The sequence below is a fragment of the Anas acuta genome, chromosome 20 (genome assembly GCF_963932015.1).
Source record: "Anas acuta chromosome 20, bAnaAcu1.1, whole genome shotgun sequence".
NCBI lineage: Eukaryota > Metazoa > Chordata > Aves > Anseriformes > Anatidae > Anas > Anas acuta.
In genome coordinates this window covers 9,140,005-9,167,914 of record NC_088998.1, presented here as the reverse complement: position 1 = coordinate 9,167,914, position 27,910 = coordinate 9,140,005, and the positions used below count along the sequence as shown (strand labels likewise).

The 27,910-nt window shown below is 46.6% G+C and overlaps 1 long non-coding RNA gene across 3 annotated transcripts in view; it reads right to left on the bottom strand.

The window, feature by feature from the left end:
* Positions 1–25,038, bottom strand: part of LOC137842717 (uncharacterized) — a 41,937-nt gene extending 16,899 nt beyond the window's left edge. For 2 of the 3 annotated variants that reach the window (XR_011089189.1, XR_011089187.1), the window contains exons 1-4: positions 24,808–25,038; positions 4,715–4,755; positions 3,955–4,095; positions 858–2,720 (exon numbers count right to left, since the gene is read on the bottom strand). This is a non-coding gene — a long non-coding RNA (uncharacterized lncRNA). The remainder of the gene's footprint in view (positions 1–857; positions 2,721–3,954; positions 4,096–4,714; positions 4,756–24,807) is intronic. The other variant, XR_011089188.1, reaches the window with a different exon arrangement.
* Positions 25,039–27,910: the final 2,872 nt, after the last annotated feature.

Sequence of the window (27,910 nt, the reverse complement as noted above, 5' to 3'; positions counted from 1 at the left end):
CTGAAGCTACTTCCACGGTATCTATACAGCCAAACTGCTTCATCGGAGACATCCAGACTTACTTTTCTCCCCCTAGAATAAACATCATTGTCATTTCTTTTTTAATCAGCAGATACCTGTCTAGAATCAATAGAAGCTCTAGCAATAAAAAGATGCTTGACTAAAACTTAATGATAAAGAAAAGCTTACAAAAGTGCCAATGACACCCACACCCCCCAGATGAATTCCTTCAGGCCACCGCTGCTGTCCTGCCCCTTGCAGCTCAGCATCACAGCAGCAGCCCGTCGCATTTCACCTGATACCCTTGCAGGAGAGGGGGCAACAAACAGCCATCTCGATTCCACTTGGCTAAACTCAGAGCAGCTCAACTTATTCCCCTAAATAAGAATTAGATCAGAAAGCAGCTCCAAAACATTAGAATTTTAAATGTTTCCCACACTCATTTGGTAGGCAATTTCAAAGGAGCCAGATTTCATGCACCCGTAGCTGATTTTATTTGCTCAGGTATTAAAGACTCCTTTTCTTGACAGACTTTAAGGAGCTTTTTTTTATTATTATTTTTCCTCCTGAATACAAGGTTTTATTTAGCAGAAATTCTTCCTTTGGAACAAACTGAAGCTTAATTTACTCAGATCCCTATAGCTCAGAGTTTCTTTAGGATATTCCTTTAAACTAACACAACTTACAGTTACCCAGTGTACTAATTTACACTCCTTTAAAACAAAGATAATTTCTGAAATCCTTCTAACGTTGTATCTTCCAGCAGAACCAGCCTCACCAGTATAGGAAATAATATTCAATAGCTTATTCAATATCTGCTCAGAATGGAGAGAAAAGGCCACATGAGCCCCCACTACCTGCTAGCAGCAGAAACACCATCTCCTGCTGGTCTCGAAGGCTGGTGGGAACAGTGAGCAGGGCTCACCTGGAGACACTCAGGCAGGTGTGGGCTGTAATGAGAGCTGCAGATCTCTGCCCAGACCTTCCTCTGCGGAGCAGTTTAGCAAGCAGCTCTAATAACCTCCTTTGTACCCAATTTATTACAATTTTGCTAGCTAGTGAGGAAATGGCTTTGCATCTGAATGTTGTTGTGCCTGCTCTAATTTGTGTTGCTACCTGAAACACAAATACCAAGTGGGATGTTTTATAGAGATACGTTAGCTTATTGCATTTAGTAAAGCCTAACTGCTGATTGCAAGCTCTTTAGAGAAGGGACTTCTGTGTTAGAAGCCACCTTCAGCAGGAGGGATCGTTCCTAGGCTGTGAGATTAGAGGGTCAGAAAAGCTGTTAATTATGTGGTCCTCCATCTGACTGCATCTAACGAGTGGCTACACCTGCAGAGGACACCAACCAGAGCAGTGAATGAGTGTACAGTTCCTCGTGCTTATTTTGGTTTTGTGTTCGTTGCTTACTTATTTTTCATTCGTGAGAAGCATCACTTTCCAACAGGAATAAGAATCCTTACACTACCCCCAAACTTGCAGTCATTTCACAGCTGTACCAGCAACCACACTCACCCAATCTGAGAACAGGCAAGAGGGAAGGATTTTATCTTGAAATGAAGATATTAAATATAAAGCTGTGCCTATCAGAATATACATTAAGTGGCTCCAAAAACAGATGTACCTATGGGGTGTTGGGGAGGGCCCAAAATTGTGAATTTAATTTCAAAGAGGCATTTTCATATGTATGTAGGGAGGCATTCAGCAGCATCACGGAGTGATCTATGTCTCTTGCTGTCGGCAGCATTGGCACAGTCCAGGCACGAGCACTGCAGTGAACTTACACACTCGTGCACGTGGAACTATTTTTCATGGAATTGATGAATTCTGCAATGATGTTCATAGCAGTAGGACACATTATTGCTGCAATATATGACTACCCGTAACACCTACAAGCCTTTAATATTCTGCAGCTGAACTGTGGAAACAGAAGAAAGTTGCCTGTAAATGACTAATTCGCGGTTTAACTGGGTTGTCCGTCAAAATAACTCTCAGATGTGAAGCTTCAAGTAGGAAGCCTGAAAATCAGAAGAATGCGAGGAACTTCTTGATGAATGTTAAAAGCATTTTGGAGAAGGTAAAAACTATCAGAATACTTTTCTGCATTCATCCTCATCACTGAGAATTTCAATTAGCTCTGTCTGCACAGCTGCCTAATTGCAGGCTTCCTGGAGCCCTAGCAGCTCCGTTACCTGCATGGTAAATACAGATTTAAGTGATGGGGCCTGGTGGGCAGAATGTGGTAAAATGGATTCTGCCTTTCATTTCCTCACTTCTGGAAACATTTCTTGCATATTTCTGTTTCACAGTTCACTTGTTTTGATGGAAGTGCTGCTTAATTTTGCTGTGCTTCTTGATTTACAGCTGCACTACTGTTTCTATCCTTCTCTCTGCAGATAATGTTGCTCTGTCAAAGAGCTCAGCCACTCTTGGGTACACAGGCAGACCTCCAAATCTGCACTTTTGAACAAGCATCCCAGTTGGTGGCAGGAGAATCATGGACTTTGAGCAGGAATGGACAGAACAGAAAGGTTACAGCACAAAACAAATAAAACCAACCTAAAAAACAGCTTGTTGTGTTATGTGAAGGAATCCCACTCATGCCTGATCCAGCTGCAGGCCTGCTGCAGAATCAAGGCGATCCACAGCCTTTGGGTTCACCAGGCTCGGTCTGCCTCCTCTGCTGTTTGTCCTGCACCCGGCACCGCGCCGTCATCCTGCAAACAAGGAGAAACAGCTACAGAAACAGCAGCACGAAGGGAGCTGTCAGTGGCTGGAGGGAGCTGCCCCTCCAGAAGTGCAGCCATCCAGCGGGACACATCTCGGTTTGCATTCCCGTCATCTGAGTCGCCAGATAGTTCTCTGCATGAAACATCGTCCAAGGCTTTGGCAGGAACTCGTGCTTAACGGCAGGCTCTCATAGGAGGCACTTGATTATATTAGACAGATAATTATTGATCCAGCTATAGTTTATCCTTGCTGCCTAATTTCAATAAACAGCAGCTTGGGAGAATTAGCAAGGGATTCTGTTCCCCCCTCCCCCTGCTTCTTCAGGATTTGTCAGAAACAAGATGATTTATGTGTATTCCAGTAAGATTCTCGTTTGTTGGCAGGCTGCAGGGATTGTTTGGGGTTGGAAGTACTAAGCTTTTATATTTAAATGCTTCTGTGCGAGTATTCATGGGCCTCACTGCCTTGCATTGTAATATCTGAATAATAACTGTGACTTATGCAAACCAGTTTTCAGCTGTTCACTATGATCAATTTTTCATTTTAAGCAACTCCCTGCCATCCCAGGGAAAAAAAAAAAAAATCTGATAGGCGAGAAGAGTGAGATTCAAGGAAGGTAGTAATACTCTTCCCTTTTTAAATAATGCACAACTCATTTCTGGAGCAGCTTCAAATGTGTTGCTTTCTATTAAGCACGGATAATATTCTGAAGATGTTCCCCCCCGTTTCAGGTGAGGCTTTTGGAATAACAAAGCAGAAGAACACAGTCTGCCTGGTACAGCACAGGCCAAAACCTGGCTGGGCAAACACCCACGAAGGACACCCAGGACTGCCAGAGCTGTGTCTGGCATAAAGGAGAATCACTCCCTGGTGCTGTGTGGGGGCACAGCAGCTGCTCCACCCCACCCAGGAAACACCCACCAGCAACGAGCTTTTCCAGAAGTGGTGGCAATGCATGAAAAGCACTGCACAGACACAGGCACATCACAGCAGGATTTTCTTAAAGCAGATGAGGTGCCGGACCGTCTCTCTTGCAGGACACTAGTTTAGCCTAACGAGCACGACTGGTGTCAAACAGGGAAAGGATTAGGAAAATATTTTCTCCCTGACAATATTCAAGAAGGCCAAGTCTATTAATGAGGAAAGGCTCTCCTGCTAGCAGCAGTGATGCTTAACCAGATAACTTCACTTGATAAATGTGAGCATCCGAGACTACTTCACCTGAACACAAGCCTGTGGTCATTCTCCCAGGCTGATTTCACAAGTGTGCAGTGGATGTCTTTGAATTTCACTCACATGATGATAAATAACTTCAGTTCCTTCAGGGAACACCTCAGTGCCTTTTCTCTGTTTTCAGAAAAGCTCCCGCATGGGAAGTGAAAGAAAAATGTCATCACTAAAGAGCTCTATATCAATGCTGGTAAAACAAGTTTAAAAAATTCTTGGTTTTGTTTTATGTCTAATTCCTGCCTCATTTGGGATCCCAAGCTGCTGCTAGGGATTTAGTTCTATTTTACCAGTACAATTTGGAAACTTGCTGTATGAAGAACACGTCATTAAGTATGAGACTGATGCATCATGACAAGATTTACAGATGAGTGCTTGGAAATACTCTGCTCACTTCCAGGTCTGGGCTTCCCAATGGGAGCCAGATTACTATCTGCAGTTTTCTCAAGGCCAGTTAGATTGATGCTCTGGTATTTTACCTTATACCCAAGAGTCATAGTAGCCAAAAATCTTTCCTGAGCTGCCAGATACAAAGGTCACATAGAAAATGACTTTCATGTGCATCCGTGAAAAATCCCCAAGTCAGCAATATTCACGTACTCCCAGTCTGAGGCACTTCAGCTCTCTGGAGTTAGGAGGAGCCCGGACTTCTGCAGGCATCAGCAAAGAGTCTTGTGGCCAGCAAAATATAAGACAGACAGATTCTACACCCACCATTCAATATTTCATACTGTCACTTGATGAGTTACTTTACCTTCAAGAAAGGTTTCAGGACAATCCTTTTACTGCAGTAACCTTTAAAAATGGAAAACTAAAACAAATAAATTTAAAAAAAAAAAAAAAAAGAACCAAAAGTTTCTTCCGATCTTAATATTGAGGGCTTCTTACTCCTAAATCATAGCTCTTATTATTAATAACAAATGTTGGTTAATATTATGATGAATGATCTGTTGTAGCTGGGAATCCCAGAAGAAGCTGCCAAGCTGGGCTGGCACAGCTTGCCTATTTCCTTTGACACCCCACAAAAAGACTAAAGTCCTTTCCAGAAGCTTTTGCAGTGGTTTAGAAAGAGAGCAACCCTCTGGCAGGCACCTGAACCTGCTTTAGTCTGCAGTGGTGAACATCACCACAGCCCATGGAAAGTGAACCCAGCAGTGCATCACTAGCACAGCACTGCCTGACAAATGTAACAGGTTTGGTTAAAAGTTACCGGAGTGAGATGGATTTCACAGACAAAATATCGAGGCTCTTTTAGAAAAGATCCTGTGTTATTTTTCACTTTCTTGCAGTACAGCAGTCTAGGATCTCCTATGCTGCATATTTAGTGAACAGCATCTGCAGCATCTTAATTACAGTAGCTGTTCTCATCTTAATCTCTTGCTTCAGAATAAGGTTAAGTGTAATCTGTCCTAGATTCTTATACAGATGGTTCATTTCTTAACTACTTGAGAAGAGTTCAGTCAATCCTTAATTCTTTAATCTGGGAAACAAGACCAACCAAACTGATTCTGAGTGATATTTTACCAGATTTTATAATAAAAATATAACACCCCCCAGCCCCCTCTAAAAGGGGTTGATTTCTTTTTTCTGTTTTTTCATTCTAATGAAAGTTGCTGGAGGGAAAGAGATCCACACATGATTCTCCCTTCATTCCATTAATCCCAATAACTATACAGTATCATGGATAAAGAGCATCTGAATGTCAGGAGAAGGTAGCAAGTACCTTTTTCTTTACTTGAAATATGGCAGTTTCTAAACAGTTCAATAATATGTTCAGCTCCTCTGTTCATGTATAGCCAGATTGCTGGCATCACCAAAATAACAAAGCACGATTGGACACAGATTTCTTTCCTGCAAGAAAACTGCGTTTAACCAATTGTGATTCTGGTAAGGACCAGACTAGGACACACAATGAAAAGACACTTTTCAGTTCAGTTCATATTGAAACACAGCGTGATTACAGCTGTGAAAAAATGCTGATTAAAAAAAATAAATAAAAAATGAATTTCCCAGCTCTTAACCTGTGCTTATGATTTCAAGCTCTGCATTCAGTAAGAAGTAAAAGGAAGCTCAAGAAATAAGCTCTCCAACGCAGTCATTTCTCTTTGTAAACTCTTCCAGAAAGAGACTTTGACTATGTTGTCCTTTAGCAAGCCTCTGGGGAAGGCAGTTTGACATCCTTTCTAGCAATTCTGGTAGCTCCATGAAACAATAACTGAGACGCTTTATTTCCCCTGACATAAAAACTGTGTTTGTTTTGCAGGCATTTTAAAAAATAACCATAATTACGCTCAGAACACTGCTCTGTTAACAGCAGCTGGCTCTGGAGAGCCCTTGAGATGTTCCCATTAAATGTGACGGTCACAGTATTCTGCAGTACACCAAACTGGCACACTGCAAGGGCATGCCAGCTGCTGCAGGCATGGTCGGGTCTCCCAGATATCAGCAAGGCCCCGTCATTACCATGTCTCCTTTCTCCTAGGTCAATTCTTGAGCTTCAGTTTCCTCAAGGGGTAGGTCTGAAGCTTCATGCAAGAATCTGAGCGGACACAAGCTTCAGTAGCGCTGTGATCCATGAGAAATGAGCCTACTTAAGAAAGACCTGTAAGCTCAAGTGCAGCACTTTGAACTGGGGAGAAGTCAGCATATAAAAGGGGTTAAATTTCCTCTTGCATTCAGTATCCCGGTCTCAAGCACTTACAAATCTGAACTCAGCCTGGCCCCTCTGCTGCTTGTGTGCTAGCACATTTGCAAGCAGTTTCCTTCTTTCAGCATTTACCCAATTTTCCTCCCACAGGTTGTTGCACAGGCTTTTCAGGCAAGACATGGCACAGGGATACAGCAGAAAGAAAAAGCTTCTGCAGCAGTACGTGGTCACAGGTCTGCAGCCCTGCCTTTGTGCTTCTGGGTGCTGCTGCGATAAAACTGACTGCCCGGGAGTGCTGCAGGCAGAGGGGCGGGTGGCTGCAGACTCCTGTGGGTGCTGCTGCTCCATCCTCTGCTTTCGAGCACCATAAACTGTTGCTGAACGACCCTGCTGGTGTTTATTCCAGTTTGAGAAACAGTACCTAAGATATCCTATGTGAAAGGCACCTCAGTCACTACAAACATTTTAGAAAACAGGGGATATCACTGCCACAGATTGGCTCAGGGGGAGCAGATGCCCACCAGCATGCAGTGGTGGAGCTGGAGGCCTCCTCGTTGCCTCTTCCCCAGGTCAGAACCAAATGTTGGACACCAAGCATCCCCTGAATGCCTCAGAGCTGCCTGTATCCCCTCATCACTCTCCGAGTTAGCAGCAGCCTTTATTTCTCCCTGCCACAAACCAGCAGCTCCTCAGCCACAGCCGCCGGAGCCCCCTGCGACCCTGCCTGCACAGGCGCTTTGTGGCAGCCCCTTCCCCCCCGCACGCCCTCAACTTCCCCAACTTCCTAATGTGCCTCTTGGCAAGCAGCAATTTTTCTCCGAGATTATAAATTTCAGCTGTTGCCCTGATGCAGCAGATGTTGGTCTTCGAGCTCTCCTCGATTGGTCCCCGGTGACAGGAGCCGATCGATTTTTCGCCCCGGACCGCGCGGACGGATTAACACGGTGATAAATGGCTGAGGATTGATTTGCACTTAATTGACAATTTGGTGAACCTGTTTTAAAACCCCGAGGTTTGGCCCCGGGAGCCAGCAGGCCGCGGTAATATACGGCCCGATCGATGGGCGCTGAGGCGCCGCGGGCCGACAGGGGGCAGCAGAGGCTGAGGGACGGCGGGGCCTGGCCTGCTGCTGCTGCGGCCGTTGGAACCGTTAGGGCCGTTAGAGCCGTTAGATCCGTTACAGCTGTTCCAGCCGTTAGAGCCGTTACAGGCTTTGAAAGCGGCCAGGCGCTTCCCCGCGCCCTCCCCAGGCGCTCCGCCAGCCGCCCGCTGCCCCTCAGCCCGCTGGAGCCCGGCTCGTTCCCTCCATCCCCACCACACGTTTCGGGCTCCATGTTGTTCCCCTCTGAATAAAAATTAAAAATGCCTCCCCCTCAGGGTACATCCTGCCCTGTCACACCCTGCCAGCACCCCTCATCGATACAGGGGCAGAAAAAGCCCCCAGCCCATGCACCCCAACCCCACCCAGCACCCTCCTGCCCTTCTGGGCCCTTTGCTCCCCATACCCCAGTTCTTCAACGAGCCCCATTTTGTGCTCTGCCTCCGTGGCAGGGGGATAAATCCCACCCACCAGGCTCCCAGGCTCGGCAGGATGCTGTTCCCCTTGCCCAGCTGCTCAGGGAGTGGTTGCAAACTCATTACCGCTGGCTTACCTGCAGCTTTGTGTTTATCTGCCATGTAACACAAACTGCCCCCAGGATCAGCCACTGTGACTGCCGGGCTTTGCGGACAAAGCCGTGAGTTGGATTGCTGGCAACAGTGAAAGTAAGGGCCAAGGAGGAAGTTAATTAACAAAAAACCCTAAACTCCACTTGCCTTTTCTGTCATCTTTTGTTCTTTCCTTCAGTCGTGCCAAATCCCAGAGCTTTTACCCAAGTAATAGCCCCACTACATTGTCTGCATTGAGACGATAAAAGCTCTGTGCAATTCATGACAGCAGGGCAACACTATCCTCCACTATTTATTATTCATCAGTACTTACTTTTAGAGTTGACAAGAGCAGCAGCGTGAAGTCAAGCTACTGAACAACTTGATTCAGTTCCACGTTGTGTGCCCAAATTGTCTGGAGGGCTGTGTAACTGTGAGTGGCCACGTCCTGCACAGTGAGCATGACCCAATCATACCCTAAACGTAAAGGATGCCTGAATTTGGATTGTTTCCAATAACTTTTCAACTCCAGCTAACCTGTGTTTCACCTCCAGCAACACCACCCAGAGCCACCTGTGGTTTGCAGCCTCTAGGTTACAGCTACATATGTTAAGTCTGGTAGGGTAAGCTGCAAACAAAGCTAAACCCTTCATCTTGGAGAGTGACCTCGGGCATCCTCTTCCTGGATGCCTTGGCCCCATCACACCCCACTGAAGCTGCAACAAGCACGGGCTTCTGGAACAAACTCAGGGCACCAGCCTTGGTGAGCCAACAGCTTGGTGCAGCGCAGTGGATGCCGCATTCCCATAACCATGCTGTGCACACACACAGGGCCCCTATTCTGGGATTGCAGAGCTCCTCTGAGTAATGGAAGCTCTGAAACTAATTACGAGGACTGCAGCGCGTGCACCCCTTCCAATGGGCTCTGACACTGCTCGGCAGGCCTTCCTCTAGGGCGATTGGACTTTGCAGAGCACAGAAATGAGGTGGTGGTAAGGCTCTGATTGAGGGCAGTGAGCTTAAATTACATCTGCCTGCTGCATGCCTAACTTGCAAACCTCAGCTGCTCACCAAATTCAGATTCTGTCTTTGGGATAGAACTATTAGTGTTTGCCCTACTATTTTCTCCTTTACTGCATCTCTTGGCTTTGAAAGTGCCCAAGAGCCAGCCCCTGACCACGCACTTCGTCTGTTTTGAAGCTGCGAAGAGAGACTTCACTGGTGCAAAAACTTCAGGGCAAGATGAAGGTTTCCCAGATTTTTGTGTGTTCCTCTTAAAAGCTTATCTCACATACAAATCAATAAGTTTGTTTTTCAGAACTGCAGGACTTCTCTTCAGCTCTGCTTCAACCAAGGAGGCCCAGTATTACCAAAAAATTAGCCCCACTATCCCCGTAATGCAGTCCTCTGGGCTATTTTGTTACACTGGTTATATGGTGGAATGGAGACACAGAGGCAATTAATTACGTGGGAGAAAGAAAAGTTCTTTTTAATGTCACCTGTAGCTTTGTGGCATCCCTGTATTGATTACACCAAGGAGAAAACAGTAGATTACAAGCCAAGTTGGAGCGCACCATCAATACATTTAATTGGAAATGAAAAGACAAGTTTGCTGGTTAATTAAGGACCATATCAAAAGAAGGCTAAAATTACTTGGAAAGAAAAAACTTTAAAAATTTCTCTGGCCCCAGAATGACCTCTACTCCTGTCCTAAGCTTTCTTTTGTATTCAGGGTAGCCAAATCTCTATGTTCTTTGCATGGAGAAACAGGAGCATAACTGATAGTGCCAGTAAGTAGAATAGCTCAGTATTCATTTAGCATGCCAGCAATTGTTATAACTCCTTAGCACAGAGAGGGTTTAAATAATCTCATCTGCAATTTTAATTCCCTATGCAAGAATAACTGGGCTATATGAGAGGACTGTGCTGCTGATACTGCTAGAATCAAACAGCATCTTCTGACAGTTTCAGCACGGTAAAAGTTGGTGAGTGCTGTGCGTTAGCGTTTTAATTATTGGATACACACAAATCATTTATTAGACATTGATTTGTTTTTTAAGAATGTTCTAGTAGTGTGAAAATAGCTGGTAATTAACCCATGATTAGATAGATTTACCTCCCTTAGAAAAGCAGGGGAATCTCTGAAGGCTTACATTCATCAGCCTTTTCACTGTTCATCCTAAAAAGTCACAAGTGTATATGAGACAAAGAAATGTTCATTTGGAAAGAAACAAATCCTCCAGAATTCTGTCTGGAAGAAATGAGAATAAGGATTTCAGATGTATAAGATTTAGGATTGTGCTTGTGATTTTATTAGATTCTTAAGCTGTATCCAAAGGAGCAGACAGCTAATTGGATACTAGATGTCCATTAGCTGTTTAGAAAAGCAATATTGGTAGAGAAAAACCGAATCCTAAGAACAGCTTGAGCTGTTGGTTTGATAGAGTTTCACATAATATATCAGCATCAAGTTCTAAATTCTACAGTGGTCCTGAGTCCAGCAGCTGCTGATAGCCAGTACTTCTGGGGAAAATACAATTCGTCAAATGTGTGTGAGCACAGGGAGAGAAGAAAAGCCATAGTAAACATCAAGCAGTATCTCTATTCATCCAAAAACAGGATGTTATTCCATTAGACTCTTACTCTTGGTGCCAGTTTCAGCTACAGCTTTCCCTGTGGTAAAGTTCACGGTTCTCATTGTTCTGGATAGGAAAGTCTGGAGGGAAATTTCAGTGGAGTGACAACTGTGCCTTTTGTGAGTTCACCTTCTGAAGCTGGAGGTGTGAGGTGGCAGCCTCTAAATTCGTGCATTCAAATAATCCTGGAAGAATTATTATTTCCATTTCCATAACAGCTTTCAGCCAAGGACTTCAAATCACCTACTTGCCACAGATGAATTAAATTTCCACCTGGCAGGTACAGAAATATTGTTATCCATCACGTTAGAAAAGGGAGGTTTTGTGGCAGTGCACAGCTAGGAAACACCCCACAATTTCCAGCTCTCTCTGTCCCGTCTCCTTCCCAGGATCTCCCTTGTGGGGGGCAGGTTCAAAATTAGGAATCTTGCACAAAAATCCTGGGCTCAACAAAAACAAGAGACAGGCTTCTGCTGGCTCCTATGTCATTGGGATTTCACCCTGTAGCTCAACTTGTCAGCTGAGAAATTATTGTATTTACTGCACTTTTACAATGGAGGTCTTAATAAAGAGACTTTCCTTTAAAAGCAAACAAGAAAGAACGGAAACGAGCCACACAGTAATCAGATGAGTTTGTGTGGCAAACAAGACTGGCTGGCTTGAATTTCTCATTCGGATGCTATTCAATGCCACTGTTATTTCTGAGCACGATGGTGCAGCCAAGTCTGGAAATGGAGGGATTTGAAGAACAACAGGAAGAAATTCCATATCCCCTACCTGCCCTTGTGAAATGTTACGAGAGACCTGGGGATAATTATTACAGGACTGCACCGATTGCAATCTGGGTCTGCACCAGGTGACAAGGGGTTAAGCCTGAGTTATTTTGAACAATAGATTTTACTTTATTTTCCTGTGTTTCCTACTTTGCAGACTTACATTCTGAGGCTTTACTACTTAATCCCCACTGTAGTAATAAAATTTTTTAATCCTGTGTTTAAAATATGAGATTTACTTGTCAAAATCTGGATATACAGCAGGAATTATAATCGCTGTTCAGCAAAAGCAATTCGCCTCAAGTTCAGGCTGGTGTTTGGAAGAGTTTGTCAGGTGCTTTATGTTCACGCTGGAGGTATGCTGATTGCTGAGGTCAGAGCAGCTTTCCCCTGGCCTGAGGATACGAGAAGTTCCCAGGCATTTCACGGGTACCAGCTCAGGTTTCCCATTTTTTCCTCTCTTTTTTATTTTGGTGGTGTTAACAGTAACACCAGCTCCCTCAGACAGCACCTGCCAGGCAATTACTAATGGACAATTAATGCGTAAAGTGTAATTAATGTGTAATGTGTAAAGTCTCTCTCCAGAACTGAAATGCAGGGCCAGTTTGCCATGTCAGCACCTCGCAGCCACCGCTGGGCACCACGTTGTAAGGCCTTTTATTGCACAAGACATCAGTCGGGGCACTTTAGGTAGGGAAGTGCTGCCAGAAGCATCCTGCAAGCCACAGACAGGGCCTGGCCACTTCAATATTAAACCTGAAATATATCCTTCTCTTGAAGAAAATTTATTGTCTTTGCCCAATATTTATTCAGAGCAGATTTGGAATGTGCTGCCCACCCCTCTGTCATGCAGTAATATGGCCAAAATGATTAAACTCTTTTATATTTTCATGTGGTAAAATTAATACCAATATTCCTGAGCTGTTTAGTGAATTCTTAAATAGCAGTGAGTTCTCATACCTATACCTGCACCTAGCACACGCTTATTGGCATAGTTCTGTTTCCAACAGAGGCATCTCTAGGAAAAAGAGTAGAGAGCCAGTTAATCAGCTGTTATGTCTGATTTTCTTATGTTTGGTTGGTTCCCAGCAAATAAGCTGGGAATGAATTAGTCACATCACCTCCCAGTGCTGATCATATCCCACTTGGAACAACAAAAAAAAACACTGCTTGGATTTGTTTGTTTGTTGTTCATTTGTTTTGATTTGATTTTTTTTTTTCACCTCCCCAGTTCATCTCACTTTATTGATTCAAAAATTTGGTGCCCGGAGAGGAAAGAAACGTCGTGGTGTGAGCTAACCTGCATTTGTGGCAGGGGAAGCTAGTTATTCTTGGGTTAGTCCTTAATGAATAGCTGGTTGTTTCAGCATTGCTTTCAGATTATATTTAAATGAGCTTTCAACAGAACATCCTTTTGTCTTGTGCAATGGCAGGAATGTTTTCCCTTTCTGTCTAAGGGAAGGTTTAAATCTAGATGAGGGAGAAAAATCTAGGACTAATGATTATTTTTTCTTAATGGAAAAAATATAAGTAACTATCAACTAAATCATCCTTCGTGCTAGGCATGACAGGCTTAAGCAGTTTGAAATGATTTGTTTTTAAATGATATTATGATTTCATGGTTGCAGCCGTAATACTTGGTGCATCACCAGGCTCTGCACATCAGCCCCCTTCCTTACCCAGCAGAGACACCATCAAGCAGCAATGGTGGACACATTACTGGCCACGGAGATAAAATCACACATTTTTGTTTGAATAATGCCCACTGCGGTGCCAGGTGACACGTACTCTGTGGGGCTGGCTTGACCCAGGGGACAGAGCTGCCCTGGTGGCATCTTCCTGGTCAGGCCACGGGCACACATCTGCCTGTCCCAGCCACATCACACCTACCTCCAGGTTTTGTCCCTGTTGGTTAAGCTTTTTTGCTTTGTCTGTGCAAACACACTTCAAGAAACACATCAAAACCCTTTAAAATGCAGTCAGTTCTCAGCTGAAAATCATCGTCTCTGCTCAGGTCTCCTGAGTTGAACACCTGTATCACTTCCAGCTCCAGTAGCTTGAAAAACCACAGATATTTTCCTGCCTCTTTGAACCCAGCACAAACTCCCTTCCCAGCAAGTCCAGCAGCATCTTTATCCAAATACTGTGACCTAAACTGCAACAAATGCAGCCAACCCTTCCATCAAGAAAGGCTTAATTTATTGTGAGCAAAGCACAACAAATCATGGACTTCCAGATTTATGGCCCCCAGGATCTGAATTGACCGTACAGCAACGCAGCCTTTCCAGCACTCTATTCATTTCTTTAATAAAGTTGAAAATGTAAAATATGCAGGCATGCAGAGCCACCCGATCTGAATTTTATGTAAAGTGCACAATAAGTTTATGGATGGTAGCAACATATGACTCCTTGTAATTTCATTATGTAAAAAGACACAGTTGGGATCTCTTAGGCCCCTATTTAAACATTTATGAATTAAATAACAGAATGCGTGCAAGACCGGGACTGGAGAACATAATTTTCTACTAGGCAGAATTGATGGGGAAGGGTCTCAGTGGCTGGATGCTGTACGAGTCTCTTTGTCACCCAGTTAGGGGAGAGAATCTGACAGGGAAACGAACAAACAAAAGCAGAAACCTGACAAGATGGGGTGAAAGAAAAATATAATGCAAACTTTGGACCCTGGAACAATCCCACCTGGAGCTTCAGGTAGTTCTAGAGTCAAATATGGGTGCTAACTTTAACACTTGTGTCTGTCACCCTAATGGAAGCACGAGAGCAGGCTCTTGCTTTCCTCAGCCTGTTACTAGCACAGCACCAAAGTCGCACAGCAGGCAGAAGATCCCGGTCAAACTGGCAATGAGAAAAGGAAGGCGCCAGAGAGCTGAAAACCAACCAAGAGTCTGCTGACAAGGTGCAAAGACTGCTTCTCCATGGCCCTTTCCAAAGGAAATTCAAGGACACTATGAGGCACATCCAGCTACCTCCACTCAACCCACACCCTGCTCGTGGGATCTCCTGGGACTGACGGCAGCACCCAACAGCCACAGAGGGACCCCCACAGCTCCAATCTGTCACTTCAGAGCATCTAATTGTTGCTACATCAGCTGCACACATACACTGTGGATAAACCTTTACCATATTGTCAGAGAAAAATACATATTCTTGACCCTGTTTCCCACCTCGCCAAAAAAATCTCGTGTTTAATTCCATTAAGCACCTATCTCAAGTGCCTTTGTAAAATAGTTTGATCACAGTGGCAGTATAACCAAGGAAGGAAAACGATTGAGTACATTTTGGTGTTATGATGGTATGCACGGGACATTTCATACCCTGAGTTAAGTAAACTCTAACCTGTTTGGGCAATACTTTTCGGTCAATAGAAATGCCATTATTTAGACTATCACAATCAATAAATTGGATTTTGCTTTTGCAAGTGAAAGGGCTGTTATTTTTCATACAGTTTGTCAATAAGCTCTAGGTTATGAGATATATGAAAGATATTCTACGCAGGCCAGAGAGTTATGAGCTCTCAGGTGGATGAATTATTTAAGTTCTTTTCACTTCTATAAAAAATAAATACCGGGATGGCCAAAACGGATGCCATAAATTGTGTTTTTGATGTAGGATTTCCATCTTTTCTTGTCTGTTCTAAAAAGCCTGGGCTCTTTGTACTAAAAATCCTTTTACCATTTGCATCCATGCAGGAAAAGACGTTATTATATACTGAAATAGCCTCCCTTGAACCAGACTTAAAGGTGAAGAGTTACTACGTACAAGAACTGAGAGGCAAAAGAAGCGTGCAGTTCTGGCTGGAAGGAACAGCGCAGTCTTCCCGAGCTGAAGCCTTTTCTCCTCCAGTAAGGTTGGCTTCCAAACCAACACTGGGTGCTGCTCTCTACAGGTAAGAAGCACTGCCTGCTAATGAAGAGCCCTGGCAGCCTTCCTGCAGGACATCACGCTGGGTGTTGGGGGCTGTGCTGCATCCCCAGATGCTCGTGTGCCCAGCCTTGGAGCACGAGGAGGGGATGAAGCTCGCAGCCACCAGCCTGGACCAAGCTGCGTCAGCAACTGAGGACATTGATTCCCTCCCCCTTGCTCCCTCCAGGAAGACTCACAGCCATGCTCCCAAGCATATATTGGGCAGCAAAAAGGCAAAGGGGTAGAATTCACCTCCCACTTTTCCTTGACAGCTCCCCCTGCCATTCCTATGGCTTTGCCACAGCCTGGAGATTACCTGTCCCCATGAGCTATTATAAAGAAACCTCAGCAAAGGAAACTGCAATTCATTGCAAATAGAAATGAGTTATTCGATGCTACAATAAAACCTGTGTAATATGGACAGGGAGCTCTTATGTTGCCCTGGTTTGAAATCTGTCTTGTGGTCTGCCCCTTCTCTTTGGCTCCAGTAATTCTCTCCAGCCCTCACTCGCCAGTTCAGCAGAGCTCCCTGCCCTAGCTCTCCACTCTGACATGATCCATTATTTAACCTTAATGTGCTCTGTATACCCCATCAGCACATTCAACATATATATATTTTTTCATTCACAAGCGTGCTCAGAAGAGCCAGGTCAGAGAACGAGGCCTCTTTGTTGCCAGATGCTGCAGGGACACGTAAACAGAAGGGGAGTTCTTACATCCGATCTCACATTAGGATATTGCTTCCTTCTCCCCACCAGCACACACTTGAAGCCTGCTCTGTCCTTGCCGTTTCCTTACCAATCCACTCTAGTTAATACCTTTTTCATAAGGAGTTTTAAATTATAAGCCTAAATGAGGCCAATAAATTATACTTCATAAAATTCTGTGCACATCATTTTCTGGCAGAAAAGGCTCCAAAGAAATATTTTCTATGCCACCACCTATGTTCCCATCCCTTTGCAATATAACATTTATTCTAATATTAAAATGGCAGCTGCTCTATAAATTGTGAATCATTAGCACTCTTCATTGATTTTTCCCTTGCAGCCTGCAACCCTGGGCAGCGACTGTGTGTGAATATCAGTCTATTGGATTGAGATTCATATCCTATTTGAGGGTCAAAGACCGAGACCTCATGAGCTTGAACTTCTATCAGCCTAAAGCTGATCAATACTTGGAGATATATTTGATCCTGGCTGCTAGCACAGATTAAGTGGCCATAAATACAATCAAAAACGTGAGGCTGCTGGGATAAGTGCCGGGGGAGCAGGAGCACGGCAGCACTGATGCCAGCTCCAGGGGGCTTCCCTGGGTGCTGCGTTTGCAGGGAGAGGGCTGGAGGCTCAGCCCTGCACCCAGCCCTGCTGATGGAGGAGGGAAGGAGGATTTGGTGCTTTAGGGACCTCAGGAACATGATGGGCTGCCTCGTTGCTTTCTAGGATCAGTGTCCAGGCTTGGGCATCACAGCCCTGCTGGGTGCAGAGCAGGCAGGAGGCAAGGAGGACAACGGCCAGAGGGTGCCAGAGCCAGCCACAGCTGCACCCGGCGTGGGCACACCAGGAAGGTTGACCAGGAAACATCAGATGGGTCAAATAATTTCACTTTTTCCTGCCTCTTCCCTCTCACCCTCCTCTGCCATCTGACCAAGCGAAACTTTAAATATATGATTAAAATGACCTATTAAATGGGAGAGACTTGTTCCATTTGAGTATATTGATGGTGATTCTGTACCGGCTGAGGTAGAAAAAAATCCATAATCATAAGCCTTATTAAAGAACAATATCCTTCGAGAGCTTTTTGTTTTCCCCTTTAGATAATGCGAAGCCTTGAAAAATAGACATAGAAAGAAATAGAGACATTGTGTGGCACCGCTACAGAGACCGAGGCACTCAGTGAAATTGCCTTCCTACTTTTTAGGCATGTTTACACCATGCCTATTCGCAGCATTGCCTTTGATCCTAAACTCTAATTTAAAGGATTCTTTTTATATACCTGGGAGATCCAGAATGGAAATAATTAGAGGCACGACATGAAGTCAGTGGGACTCTGGAGAAAGCAAGGGACTCACTCTGTATAAAGCGGTTGCAAGAGGGGATGCAGGGTGTGATCTGTGCCTGGACGGGGCAAAGGGCAGAAGCCACCGCCTGCCACTCGTGGGGAGGGAACCACTGCACTCCACAGCATCCTAAACCTGCACCTCCTCCGCTGATGTTGGGGAGCAGCACTGCCCGGTCACACTCAAATGCAGCCTGGTGTTTATGTTTACACAGCTCCATGCCCTTGTGGTGTCCTTGTGGGAAGAGACTTCATTACCATAAAGAATATGTTTTTATTCCAGTACATAAGTACTACTTATTATAGTCCCATATATTTTCTGACACAACCAAGGGGTCTTTATTGTTGTACATCAAGGTCACTGACAAGTAATATATTCAATCTATTAAGTTATTAGGAGATAAATAATTTGGATGCAAGCTGAACTCTGAACTTTTACCTTTTCCCCTGACAGACGGGTAGTTTCTTGGCGTTCATACTAATCTCGCCTGTGCTTGAATAGTAATTCCATTAGGGTTATGACTGCAGCTGTACATATGCAATGACCTCAAATACAATTTCTTTATGGAGATGGGCAATAGGAATATTAAAATTTTAAGCCAAAGAGGATGTAATTTAACTTTACATTATTTATTGTGGACACAAATCCTTTATAATATTAAAGGATAAAGAATTAATAAAAGAAAGATCCCCATAAACAATCCATAAAGTCAAATGTAGTTCTTGATTTAATGCAATTGCTTTTTAGTGTCTTGTGGTTAGACTTGCACCTCATTAAGAAAAGTCCAGTCAGGAATCAAGAGCATCCTGGCAGATTTGAGGGTCCCTGGGTGTTTTAGGAAGCTCCACTGGACCTGCTAAGCAGGGTATGGCTCTCCGCAGGCTCCCAGAGCTGGCACACATGAGGTAGCTCTGGGAGCTCTGATTTTTCCTCACCCTAATGCCCTATCAAAAAGTTTTCATTCCTGATACAACTTAGTTGCAGAAACTGTGTGTCTTGGAGGTTTTAATAGGTGGATGTCATGGGCTGACTTCTGGGACAGGAGGAGCACCATCCCCAAGTGCCATGGCAGGGAGGTGGCTGTGGCTTGATGTCATCCTGCATGAGACCGCGATCCCAGTGCCCGGAAAGCCAAAAATCACATCGTGTATTTAATAGGTGTTGATGACCCATGCGTTAAAGCTGTTTTCATAGCAATTCTTTCTAATTTAGACATGCCCTCCTCGAGCTGGGAATTTGCAGCTGGGGTGAATAAAGTGCCTGCAGCACTGCTCAGGGAGCTTTGGGTGCAGCTGGAGGTCGGCAGGGCACTGGGCAGGAGTGCACAGGGCCATTTCCAGAAATGAGGACAGCGGGTTGTGAGGACAGCAGGTTGTCTCACCTGGACCCGAAGATTCATGCACCTGGTGCTGTAGTGCACAAGGAAATAGCCGTATTACTTTTTACTCCATCTACTTACACCACAGTTTAGCTTTTACATATGACAAAGATACTGTTCTAATTACCTCCTGGGCTTTCTAGAACCATCATTAGCTCATTTTACATCTCTCCCCCCCCAAGAACCAGCTTTGTGGGTCCTGCCTCTAACTGCTGGTGCTGCTTTATTCCTCCTGCTGCAAGCAGAAGTCAGCCCCATCTGGGGGGTAACACTACTGCAGCCAGAGTTCACGCGCTCCTTTTCACATTCTCTATTCTTCCTTCCTTTTTCCCCCTCCTCCTTATTTATCATCCCCTGCCCACACCCTTTCAGCACTCCTTGGGGTCTTCCTCCGACCAGAAGTGCCCTGGGCACCAGCCCCTGGTACCCAGCTCCTACGGCTGGCACAGAGGCATCCCCTCAGCCCCCAGGAAGTGGGAGCTTTGCCTGCAGACAACATGTGAATGTTTTCAGACCGCTATGGGACAATTAATCAGTTTGATTCAAACTTGAGGTTTTTATCAGGTTGGGATTTGTTTTTTCCCCAGTGTCTGTTGGGCATTTGGGCTGCCCAGCCCTGCTGCTGTTACAAACACCAGCTTTTGTACTGCAAGTGATAAGCAAAATTCACTTAACATGACTTTACCACTTTTAAATCCAATCTCCCACATGCACTATTAATTTAGATCTAATCAGAACTATTGCACATGGAATAATTACCCATTGATTACAAGGGACATATTTATTGAAGATAAATCATACCTAGTATATTACGTGGCTGTTAATCCTCCTCTGGCATGCTTTAAATAATTAATTGGTGGTTATTGAACTCGGAAAAAGAGTCATTAAGTAGTTAGACTGCAGAGAAGTTGCTCTGCCTGGTGTTGCTCTTGGTTTTGAGAATGGACACACGAAGCCAAGCAGGGCAAAGAGCTTCAGGACTCTCAGCAGCCAGTCCCTTACCAAGCCTGATATTCAATAAAGCCACACCAGCAGCAGACAGGGGCCCTCAATACACACCAATAACTCCAGACTCACTGCCCAGAAACTACCTGTGATGGTCTCAGGCCCTTCTGAGTGCTGCCCAGAGTGGTTCTGCTGCTGGGGAGCTGGGTGGGAGCTGCCTGGAGCCAGGGAGCGCAGGCACTCGCTGTGATAGAGGCAGGGGTTGGCTTTGCTGCTGCAAATCAAAAGAATGACACGGATTTGTGGCCTATCATCTTTGGCAGCCTCCTTTAAACTGCTTATTTTAAAACAGGATAAACAGAGGATTAATAACCTTGCAGAGCACAGACAGCCCGGTTCCTCCCAGGTCAAAGGGAGCAGGGAAGCCTCGGCAGCATCCTCCCCCCCCTCGTCCCCAGCAGCTGGGTGACAGCTTTGCCCCGAGCCCCAACACCCTGCCTGCCTCCCCCATGCTCCAGCCCCCTCCCCTGCAGCATGCCTGGCACAGCCGGGGGGCACAACCCTGTTCCTGAGGGGGGCACAGCCCTGCCAGCAGCAACAAGGGGCTCCCTCCATCACCCTTGTGCCCACCGATCCTTCCCATGTGGGGTCTGGAGGGACAGTGCAATCCCAGGGCACCTGCACATGTCCAAGGAAAGCTCTACTCCCAGAGGAAAAGTTGACCCCAAAAACATACCCCAGAGGTGAGCTGAGTCCACCCCAGCCCCCAAAAGGGTGTCCTGCAGGCACAGGGCATGCCCCGATTCAGCTGTAGGAACGAGGCCGTGCTGACAGCCGGCTTTCCCCTGCACCGCTTGGATTAGGAGGGTGAGATTTATGGGGATCAATCTGAATATTTTATGAATCTTCAAAATAAAATCATTTCAAGGTCAAGTCATTTTTCAGAGGGATTGAGACTCTGCTTCCCCTCCCTCTCTCCCCGCAAGTAGGATAGCAACACAGGTTCAGAACACATTTGCAAGTTAAAGCTGTCACTAAATGCACCATCTCACTCACTGAGCACAAACAAGTACTTGCTAGTGAGCAACTGCACAGCAGAAGGGGTTATTTCATGCAAGTCCCTGCACTGCTCACTCATTTCAGGGCAGATTTTCTGCCCAGCACCAGTGAAGAGCCACAGAGACTCCGGGTAGGGTGGAGGGGTGGGTGAGGACGAGCAGGAAGGTCCCTTTCACACTTCTCCTGCAAGACCTTGCTGACTTGGAAATGCCACATTTTCAGCAAAGCAGCAGCACGTCCAATAAATCACATCTGCACACGGCTTTATTCAGAGGCACTGACAGTTTAGGATTGACGACACCCAGGGCAACCTCGTGTCAAGCACTCCTAATGAAAACTATCCCATTTTGCTCCAGTAGTAGCAGCTGCCAACAGACATAATCTACTGGCATATGGAGAAGGCCATGCTAATCCCTGCAAGGTCATTAACAAGAGGGTGAAAATTACATGCAAAGCACCAGCTGTGGCATCCCCTGCTCCCTCACACTTGATGTAGCAGGGGCAACAGAGGTGAAAAATGCAAGTACATCTCAGCAGGCCAAGTGTTTCTGGTAAGAGCACAGCTATTTTCTCCCTTCCCCAAACCAAGGTTCGGTCCTGCTGAAATTCCTCCCGTGCAGGAGAGCTGCCTTTTACCAGCATTGCTGGGTTTTGCAGTCAGAAGTGGCTCAGGGGAGAGGAGTCCTGCAGGGACTTCATCTTCTGTGTCCATGCAGCGCTTTGCACTCACACTGATGCTTGACAGGTAAACGCATCCCCCAAACACTCATTTGTGCCCTGGCTGGCCAGGACACTGGACAGACACCTGAGCACTGCACTGCAGAGCACAGTGGTCCAAATGCCTTTATTGCAGCAAGGAGCAGCACTGCACAGGGTGAACGGGAAACATCTCCACCCCATCTTCCCTCCAGCCCTTAATCTGCAAATAAACTCTGTCCCCATGGGCTTCCCTCAGATGTGCGTACTGTAACATTCACATGCACGTGAGCTCTGCTTCCATCACCCAAACTCCCTCCCAAGGAATACCTTACCCTCATATCTTCTTAGGAACTCAGGCTCTGTTTTTGTCTTTTCATTATACCACACTAATATTTTTTTATAAGCAATAAATTAAAAAGTCTGTTAAACAACCCCAGCAACTACCTAAAACAAATCTTTTCCAATTTAAATCCCAGCCTGCCTAATGATCAATCCCATAAGCCCCATTATTGTTAACATTACTTTGGGTAATGTTTAAAAACATTAATTTAAAAAAATGTAATAGGAAAAAAGCTCTTTAAATAGGCAAAAAGATAAATGGTCTCCAGCAGCATGACCTTTTTCCATACCACAGTGACATTGAATCATTTTAAAGTTATTTACATTTTCACTCTTCCTTGGAAAAATGTTGACAAGGCTTTCACGGGCCATAATGGATACCAGCAGCATCTATGGGAAGCGTAACTGCATCAAGAGCCCTTCCTCAATTCCTCTTCCCTGCCTCACGCAAAGCAGCTTTAATTAATGGAGGCGAGGTGACTTCAGAGCAAGGCTTCTCATTAGCACGACTGATCTGTGGGAGGTGACACGGCTCCCCAAAACACAGCTAAGGCAACCTGCAGCTATTTTTTTTAGCACCAGCATCTTTCTACCTCAAGCGTATGTGTTTTTAGCTCTGCTTTTCAGCGCTGGATTTGAGCTCGGGGCCTGTAGCTGCCCTTAGGCTCCAGGTCTGTCCATGACAGCTGAAGAATACCTGAGATAACAAACGCCTGGCTTTGCTTTCCAGCCCACTGGTGAGGGCAGCACCATGGCACATCACACCTGGCACACAGAGTACAGCAGACACACAGGGTACAGAAGTTGCATGCACACAGGGAGCAGAGAAACCTTTCAGAAATGCCTCCTGCACACACACATGGCCTGGAGCAGCAGGCTGGGTCATTGCTCTGCCCATAGAGGTGATACTCTGAAACCTGCAGCTTCACAAAGCCTCTCCCCACAATGGACACCTTCCTGTGCTCAGACACGGCCAGGAATGGCTTTGAAAGCATTTGGATCCATGTGGTTTTCCCTCTCCCCATGCCTTGATGGAGGACGATCACTCAGGTCCTTTCGCTGGGAAGGAAAGCAGCTCCACAGGGAGGCAGGTGCTGGCTCTGGGCCTTCATCAGCCCCAGCCACACCTCCCTGCCCTCTGCCACAACCCTAGCATGGAGCACACAGCCCTACCGGGGCTCCCTGTGCTGCAACTCGATCTCTGCATGCCCTGATACAATATTTATGGAAGGAGCACGCCAGCCCACGGAGCTGCAGGAGCGATCGCCTTCCAGCTGTGCTGTGCCTGCAGGAGAAGCAGGGGCTCAGACACACACAGGTACAGAATCACCTCGCACCTGGACCTACTGCCCCCAGTCCCCTTTGGGGCACAGGGACCCCTTTTGGGCTACACACCTGAGGCAGCCCCAATACCAAGCACCAGCTGCAAAGCTCCGAGCTTTGATATTTCAGTGGCAGCTTCTGTGAGTGCCATGGGTCATGGGGAAATGCAGGAACCTGCGGTGCTCTGCTTGGTCTGAGCAGTGCAGCTCGCACAGAGGACATAACCCTCCCTTTTATACCAAAGGGTGAAAGAAATACCCCATCTGATCAAAGTGTATCCAATTAGTGCTCCTGAGTTAATGAGATGCTTCAACTAATGCAAGGGTTTTTTTTATTATTATTCTTTCCCCTGAAAATGATGATTGTCCTGTTGGCAAATCCAGTGATAGCAAAACCTGCACAAATCTGTTCTGATGGGTCTGGGCTCCTGTTGTGCCTCCAGATCGAGCCACCACAGTCCTGTGGCCCTGTTGCTGCAGCACAGCTAATGTCAGCATCCCACAATTAGCAGGCAGCATATTAATCCGTGCAAATAAATGAGTCTGGTCCTCTAGTCCAGAAAAACACTTGGGGGACCAATTCTTTATTTCTGAGTGTATGATTAGTACAAATTAAAACCAGAATAAGTTTTAATTTTGCCATATCGGGCAGCTTCATCAGAACAATCTTATCCCCCAGAGCCAAGTCCCAGTAAGAGCATAACGGGGAACATTTCAACAAGCAGCATGATTAGGATACTCCAGGAAAATTAATTTTGAAGCTCATGAAAGCCTCCTGTCAGGAGCAGGGCACAGCGAGGAGGCCACACTCAGAGAGTGAAAACGAGAAGGCCGTGCCAAGTGGTGCTGGTGGCAAGGAGCAGAAGCAGGGCCTGGCTCTGCCCCAGCTGAATCACACTCATAAAAACCCCATTTACTGTGGGGCCAATTCAAAAGGATAAACTCAACAACTGGAGCCTCATCCCCACAGGCTGAGGCCTTGTGTATGGAGGCTGCCTGCAGCCCTCTGCCTTGCAATGGGGGGAACCACTTTTGAGAGCAAAACTAATGACGGTTAGTCACTAACCACTAAATCCTGGCTCAGGTTGGGGCACACAGAAGGAAAACCAGCCACATTTTGTGTCCTCACAAAATGGAACCACTCAACAACTGCAGCCCATCAAACCCAGGCTGTGTTCAAAGACAGGCCTGTATGCTCCACTGGAATCACCTGAGCTGAGCTTTGTGTCATTGTTTCTCTTCCATTACAGTTAGGAGAGACACAAGATGGGACCCAACCTCCCCATGGATAGAAGTCACACCTCACCCAGCCCATGGCCTACATGAAGGCCAAGATGACCCCAGGGAAGCCCAAGCACCCCAACTCAGAGGTGAAACCAGCCCCAACCCGTGCCCTTGGGACAAGCCCCGCAGTCCCCCACTGACCTGTAGCACTGAGGGCAGGCTGAGGCCCAAATCCAACACAGGCACCAAGGCTGAGCCCATGCTGCAGGAGGGATGTGGTGGAGCAGCAGGACATAGCCCAGGGGAAGGGGGACAGGCAGCAGGAGCCATTAAATGCCCCCAGCCTCACCTGCCGAGCCCAGGTGGCAGTGGTTGAGGTGGGTTTGTCATTAGGGAGGCTGCAGAGGATCAGCCCTCCCAGGTGGGAACCAGGCTCCCACCCCAAATATGACACAGCCCCATTTCACCCCACTGCTCTGTACCTCTGCTAAATGCCCCCTGATTTACCCCGGTGTAAGAGGGGGGAGCCTGGCACTGCACCCCCACGCCTGCCGTTAATGAGTATTCCCCCGATGTGCTCTTTCCGTGGATTGAGACCCACATCCTCCCTCGGCAAAACAGAAGTGATTCCTGAATTAATTTAGATTTCCCGCTGCCTCGTTAGACCAGCTGGATATGGCACGCTTCATCTTCTCTGCAAACAGTGCCGCCGTCCCTCCGGGACACTCAGCACTTTATAAACCTGTCAAGCCCTTAAAGCCGGCGACCGTGAGGCTTCGCCACGCAGCGCGTGGAGGTTTGTGGCCACACACACGCCGGCCAGCCCCGGAGAGCAGAACCAGCACCGAGGGCTTTGAGAGTTTGGGGACGTTGTTTTGTGCCACGGTTTCATTTAGGAGCAAGGAGAAAAAAAAAAAAAAAAAGTAAAAAGCCCTGCATGATTTATTTTAAAGCATCCAAGCTGCTGCAAACTGCAACGCTTTGAGAGCATATGTATATACATGGGGGAGAGGAGATTGTCTCCAAAACCATTTGCATTTGTTCCCCTCCCTCCCTCACATGGTGTTTTGCAGAGGACTCATCGTGGAGACAGAGGGAATACCTGCAACATCTGCGGGCATCAGACCTCTGGGTGCACAGCACCCCATCCAGACGGTGTTCATTTGCAAAACACACTGTCCTGCCAGCACCTCCAAGGCTGATTTATTTCATCTCCTCTTCCCTCAAGCTTCCCCAGACACGTTTTGCACAACCAGCATCGATTCAGCATCTCACCACCTCCCTCGGGACGAGGGCTCCCTGATAACCCTGGTGCTTGGGGGGGTCCCCAAAGGGGTGCAGGTGACGAAGCCCCACGCATGTTCCCGGGGCCGCTGCTGCTGGACCCAACACTGGGTCTGGATGGATCCCAGCTGGAGCCCAGCCTCGCCGCCCCCACGGCCGTTTTTGCAGCCGAACAGGTCGGCGTCTGATGGAGGCTCTGCCGTTTGGGTCCCCGAGGGATTACGATGTGACTGCAGCAGGTCCCGGCTATTCTCCGCGGCCCGGCGTGTTGTTGCTTCATTAAACGCCAAATTGTTACATTAATTCTAACTGCCCTGTAGAGATGTAGCTGTCAGGAATGATTTACTCGCCTCCAGCTGACTCGGAGACTTTCTGCAGGCTCCTGCAGGCGGAGGAGCCGGGGAGGGCAGAGCCTGGGGACGCGGGACGCGTGTCCAGCCGGGCAGCGGCAGCAAGTGGCTGTGACATCCCCGGGGAGACAGAGATGCTTCTCAGACAGCAGTGGAAAAATAACCAGGGAGCTAAAATAAATAAAAAAATAAAAATAGAAAAGGTGTGGAATTTGTTTGTATTTGGGCTGCCCAGTTAAAGCAGCATCGTTCCTGCGGCACTCACCGAGCTGCCTCTGTCCCAAGCCTGCGATCGCTGCCTCACCCTGGGGAGGGGGATCAGTCACACACCATGTCCCAAACCACCCCTGCTTCCCCCCCTGCTTTCCCTGGGTGCCTCACAACCTGGGATCAGCTGGGAGGAAGGAGGCAGCCGCGTCTCCTCCGATCGGGTCTGCAGCACCAGGGTCTGTTTCATCCACTATTGGCAATTACCTGCGCCTTCATTCAAAACGGAAAGAGAGCTCACGTACAGAAACTGCATTCTAACACGGAGAACTTCATTTAAATCCAGAAGCCTCGCATACTTGGTTATTAAAATATTTTTCATCACCACATTGTGAAATGCTGAGCACAAAAGCAGCGAGTGCTTCGTGTGCCCTAAATCAACGCCTTTGCTGGGCTCTGTTCCCTGTCCACTACATCTGTGCCAACAAACACGCCTGCGTGTGCTTCAGCACAAAATGCATCCCGCTTAGAGACATAATAAAGATGTCAAAAAGAAAAAAAAAAAAAAAAAAAACTAATTTAAACACCTTTGCTTTTTTTTTTTCCAACATATTTTTGCTCGTTTGGTTTCCCTGTCATGTTTTGACAAAGCCATTTGCTGCCTGTGAATGTTGTTTCGGTGCATAAATTGTGCAGGTCTCCACTTTCCTGCCTTCCCTGGGCTGCGCAGGCTTCGCCGCGTCAGGTTACGGCCGCGAGGAGTTGGCTCTGCTCCGCCGTGAGCAGGTTGCAGAGCTGAGCCCGTGGAAACCAAAAAAACTCAAACAAAAGGGTGGCGGGGCTCTCGCCTGGCCTGAGAGGTCTGCCTGTCACAGGGAATCAGGACGAGAAAAAATTAGTTATTTCTGTTGTTTCGCATGAAAGCTAAACATTTCCTGCATCTGCAGGGAACACGAGCTCAGGGCACAAGGACTCATGAAATGTGAAATTGCTGTTCAGAAAGAAAAGATTCGTACGTTAGATTTTCCTCCTGGAGAGCACAAAAAAAAGCCTTAGCTCCTGTCATGCACTCACACGAACCAGCGGAGGTTATAAAGCCCCCCCTGCAAACCGAGCAGGGCAAAGCCCCTCTTCCTAATTCTGCCTGGGCTTTACAAGCTGTCAGTCAGTTGCATGCTGTTAGTTTTATTTGCTTCTTCCAAATTGGTTTTCTTTTTAACAGGAGGAAAGCATTTATATTAATGGCACCCCTGGGCCTCAGCCCTGGAAGGAGAGCAACCCCCGACTCCTGTGGGATGGGACAGGATGGGACAGGACGGGACAGAATGGGACAGGGTGGTCGGGGAGCTCCTCTCTGCATGCAGACAACCACAAACATCAGGACCTTCCAGCCCCTTCTGCCGTTCAGCAAAGCACAAAGGAGCAGGGGGAAATTTGCATTTCTTCCTTTCTTAAATCCAGGC